Raw genomic sequence first — 5,366 nt, forward strand, 5'->3', positions numbered from 1 at the left:
GGGGGCTGGGCATGCTGGCCCATACCTGTACTCCCAGCACTTGGGAAGCTGAGGCAGGAGGACTGCCATGAGTTCAAGGCCAGCCTGGGCTACTTAGTGAGTTCAAGGCTAACCTGAGCTACCAGCAAGATCCTGTCTTAAAACAAAACCCCAAAACTTGACTATGCACTGCAGGCCAGCTGTCTTGTTCCATCAAAAAACAAAACACTGTTTTTAAATCTCAGTCATGCTTGACTCTTCATTAGCAGTAAATAATCACCCACAGCTCCAGTAACTACAACAAATCAAAACCAAGATACTCCAGTTAAGAGTGTGACCACCAAGTCTTCCAGAGACCAGCCAACACAAGAGGTCTTAATGGCTCTGGTGCCAAGTGTTGGACAGCACCTGCCTTAGTACTCCCCATGCCAGCTTACACATCTGGAAAGCCCATCTCCCTGGCAGTGTGGGGGTGGGCACATGCGAGGGTGGGGGAGGGCGTTCCCAATGCCCCACCAGCCCCGTCTCTCTATGTGCCATGCCTCCTATACACTTCCCTTGCACTATAGGGTTTTCTTTCGGTTTCGGTTTTTGAGATAGTTATGTTTTTTCAGGCTAGTCTTGCACTCACTATCTATAGAGCCCAGGCTGGCCTCCAACTCACAGTGATCCCCGTGCCTCCGGCTCCAGAACCCTGGGGTTACAGGCATGCAGCTCCACCATAGCTGCCACTGCTGGGTCTTTGCATGCACACCAGCAGGCTCAGCCCTTCAAAACTTCAGGTTAAATTTCCTGGCACAGTACAGAACCCATGACAGTACCGATTCCTGGTTGTCTATTGCCTGCCTTCAGGTAATAACTTAAACTTAGCCTTTTCAGAAAATATTTTCCAGTAGCTATCTTCCTGAGTCACTCGACCAACCACCAAACATTTCCATGTTGCATTAGCCTGCAGTTGCTACAGACGGGTCCAGAGGACTTGATGCATTTTTAAAAGTGCGGTGGGAATTTGTCAACTGTGTACTCCATGCTTCTGTGGCCTCACGGCATGAAGAGCACGTGACCCGTGTACATGAGAATCGTGCTCAGGGTCCACAATTCTCCAGGAAGGCAAGTCCTGCTTTCTCTTAGATCTCCCCAGAAACCCAAGGACACTGTTAATTGAGCAAGACCCAGTTCCCAAGTGGCTGCTGCACATGTGCCATTAAAGCATGGGGGCTTACAGCAGAATTCTAGGGGCCGGACAGCCTGGAACCCACTGAAGAGCTGAGCAGCCCACCAATAGAAGCGAGAGAAGGCATTCAGCCCAGCAGAGAGGACAGAAAACCTGTTACCCAATGGGACGCTTGGAAAATGCCCATTTGTAATCAGGGCTATAAGAACCTTTTCTCCCAAGCACTTTGAAAAGTAATTTGTTTACTTACAAATACTTACATGTTTACAACTAAAAATTTTGCCTAAGTACTTTTTATTTTATAAAAAATAAAATTAGGGGGCCTGGCCCTAGCTCAGTTCTTTAAGTGGCTGCTTCCGCAAAGCTGTCAGCCTCAGCCTCAGGTTCCTGTAGTTCGATCCCCATAACACTCCAGCCAGCCAAACCTGCCCTGAAGGCATTTGGAGAAAAAAAAAAAAAAAATCCTAAAAAAAAAAAAAAAATTAAATTAAATGCATGGGTCCTGGCAGACCACAAGTAGTACATACAAAGCTAGCACAAATCACTCATAGCTGCATATATAAATATATAACATCTATGCGTACAGTTGGTTACTGATCTATTGCTACTCACTGTATCATTTCCCTTTGTGTTGTGTGGTCCTTACAAGGAGAGGACCACACATAAAAATGGACAGGATAATTCAGGCAGGAAGTATTTCACGGTGGTGAAGGGCACGCACCAATTATTGAACATTCCCTCCTTACTATCACAGATACTAAGAGTAAAAGGAGGAACAAAGCACACAAACTCACCGCGACTAGTGAGCTGCCTTCCTATATTTCTAAGTAAACAATGTCGAGGTTGAATTATTTAGTATGAGAATTTACATAATGCCAAGCTTGGAGCAGCAGTGTACATATTCAAGGGCGTTCAGCGGCTGGGTGTCTCTCTCGATTGTTATCTATTTCCATTGCTGCCGGGGAGGCAGCCGGCATTGGCCCGCTGTTTGCCTAAGATTGCTCAGACGATGTGGAAGAGCCCAAACTTCTGTGAGCATCACTCAAGTAAATAGTGAAAGATACAAGGACCCAGAGCTCTCTCGTGTCACTCTTCCCAGCCGCTATTCATAAAGTTATTTACCTCAAACCCCTTAAGGGTTTTCTTAATCCTGTCTTTAAAAGTTGAGCACAAGAATTTCCAAAGTTAATAATTTTATGAACAGAGCATCCCTTTGACGAACGTTTTGAGGACACCACGCAATCATGAAGCCATCCATCTTTTTAAGCTGAAATTCAAGTTGAGGCAAAGCTGGTGGTGAGCCTTCCCATGCAGGTACCGAGTGGAAAGAAAACAAAAGTGTTCATCTACATTCATACACTTGGTCTCTAAGAGGAGGCGAGTTCTGACCCGGGACATGAACGCACACGCGAGCGGTGAGGCACACTTTCCTGGAAGGTGATCAGAAGAGCCGGCCTGCATGGGCGAGCCACACACGCCTTCCCCAGCGTCAGTCCCCACAGTCATGGGCAGAGGAGCCAGAGGGACACGGGGCAGACACCACCACCCGCTGCATCGGCCACTCCAAGTCTTAGCATTAGGGGGGCTACAACAACAAAAGCCCCTCTTGCAGTTTACCTGAAAGATGCACTCCTGGGAACTGAAGGGGTTTAGAAGAAAGTTTTTTGGATTTAGGAACATGAAGCAACCAGCATCATGAGGAGAATGAAGCTGAAAGCTCAGCGCCAAGGCCCTACAGGGGGGCTCCACTGACTCCTTCTGCTCAGCCTGAAGTCACCAGATAGTGAGGTCACTCGGAGTAAAGGGAAAGGAAACATTGTAACGCCCTCATTTCCGGGCAGTCTGATGCTAAAACTAGAAGACAAGAGATGCTGCCAGATGCACAACATAATCTAAGCATTATAAATGCTCAAGAAAGAGTTGCCTATAATCCCCGCACCCAGGAGGCTGAGGCAGGAGGACTGCTGTGGGCTAGAAGCCACCCTGGGCTACACAGTGAGTTTAAGATTAGTCTGCACCCTATCTAAAAAAAAAAATATATATATATATATATATTAAAAATAATTATAACAAATTATATATATATATATATATAATTATATTAAAGAGAGACAAAGCAGGGCTATGACACAAAATGTTTGTGTAGTTCTGCTCAGAATAGAAAGCAATGGGGGCTGGTGGGATGGCTCAGTGGTCTAAAGCACCTACTTAGAACAAGCTTAGCAAAGCACAGAGACCGCGGTTCAATCCCCCAGCACCACATGCCAGCCAGCCCCGCCCCCTGGTGGGCTGAGCTGGCCACACACACACACACACACACACATAAATAAATAAATAAAATTAAAAAAAAAAAAGAATAGAAAGCAAAACTCTGGTGAGTCTACTGATAATTATTCTGTCTTCAAGTTGATACTGTTTTCTTGAACTTCCACAGAGCAATTTTTGGCATCTTCCACATTGTGATTTATATTAAAGGTACAAGCTGAAATTCCTAGGGTTCAGCCGGGTGTGGTGGTGCATGCCTGTAATCCCAGCACCTGGGAGGCTGAGGCAGGAGGACTGCTGTGAGTCTGAGGCCAACGTGGGCTACAAAGGGAGTGCAAGACTGTCTGAACTGCATAGTGAGGCCCTGTCTCAAAAGGACAACAATAAATAAATAATTTCTAGGGCTCTGCTTTTAGGTTCTGTACTTCAGCCAGACCAATAGATGTCTTTTTCCTAGTTTTAACATAATTTTTAATTTTGATATTTCAATTTTATTTATTAATTTTATTGAGAAACAAATAGTAACGAGACAGTTTCAAAACCAATTAGGACAGTTACAATAATTGATACATTGCATATTGGTGTCTTCATAGTGGTAATTCACAGTACAAGATGCAGACATGATATCCTGTCCAAACACTTTTAGTACACATCTTTCTTCTCATTGAATTAAGAGAAAGTAACTGTATATCTAGCCTATTTTGTATATACAGATACAAAATGGTCCTTCATTTGTCTCCCCTTTTTTTGGTTAGTTTTGTCGGAGATGGGTATTCCATTGCCATTTAAATATTGTAGGTATGTGAATTCAGCAAAATGACCCAATATAGTCCAGTAGTCCGTAATAGTAGTGGGTCACCCGTTGGACTAGCAATGTCAGAAGTTGTTGACTTGAGCCTTTTACAGCTCAGCACATTAATATGGTTTTACGTTTTTTACCTTGTGTTTATACTTTTCTGCTGGATGGTTAAGACCAAGATAAAGCAAGACCTATATAACAAGCAGACCAGTAGATTTCTAACAAACAGCTGAGGAACCCAGCTATGTTAGCGTACCAGCTAAGAAGCGGGCTTACAGCGTCAAGACTGTCCATGTTTAGTCCTGGTCCTACTGCTGCCTAACTCCTGAGACCTTGGGCAAGCTGCAAATTTGTGTCTTCATCTGGGCACGATGCAGGTGAGGAGCGGGATTCCTGTGAGGATCCAGTACGACGCTGGGTATAAACAGCTCAGCTCTGGCTGGTATTCCAGCTAAGTGTTTAATAAATGCCCTCCAGCAACACACCCCAAAGGAGGACTCATCTACTAGACGACCCATACAGAAGTAAAACTTCCCATAAAAAAATTAAAGAGGGACTCATGCTATGTCTCCTTGAAGCAGTGTCAGAATTTCTCCTGGGTTTACGTGCTCTACAACTAAATGCAATGAAGTTTAATTAAACTTCAGATAAATGATAAATATTCTTTGTCTAATTATGTCCCAAAGATTGTATGGTAGGATAAATCTGCTAGGATAAGAACTTTACTTCCTTGTTTCATGAAACAGTCTCTGCGTTGTACAAATGACTCCTTTCTCCCTAAAGAATTCTCTTCCTTCTCTGTCACCTTTGCAAGCTTTCTGTACCATACATTTATTCTTTATAACAGTGACAAGTTGAAGTAAGAGTGAGAGTAATACATCACACATGGGGATACATTCCTCCTATAGGTTCTACTGACTACTGCCTAGCTTGCCAATCTGCCTGCAGATCTCTGGTTCTGGGGAGCCTGGCTTGGTGCCACTCAATTGCCAACAAATCCAACCATTCGGACTGCTTCCAAGTCTATACGTCGGCCTCCTTCAATGGGTACCCAACCACTTGGCCTGGGCCCACTGAGCGAAGAGCAACTGTGTTGGGCCACTCATAAACCACTAATATGGTCAGTGCAGACAGTAATGAAACTGCTTA

The 5,366-nt window shown here is 44.4% G+C and overlaps 1 protein-coding gene across 1 annotated transcript in view; it reads right to left on the reverse strand.

Moving 5' to 3' along the window:
• Positions 1–5,366, reverse strand: part of Nhsl1 (NHS like 1) — a 91,217-nt gene that overhangs the window by 81,253 nt on the left and 4,598 nt on the right. The gene's annotated exons all lie outside the window — the stretch shown is intronic.

The sequence above is a fragment of the Octodon degus genome, unplaced genomic scaffold, assembly GCF_000260255.1.
Source record: "Octodon degus isolate 3935 unplaced genomic scaffold, OctDeg1.0 scaffold00024, whole genome shotgun sequence".
Taxonomy (NCBI): domain Eukaryota; kingdom Metazoa; phylum Chordata; class Mammalia; order Rodentia; family Octodontidae; genus Octodon; species Octodon degus.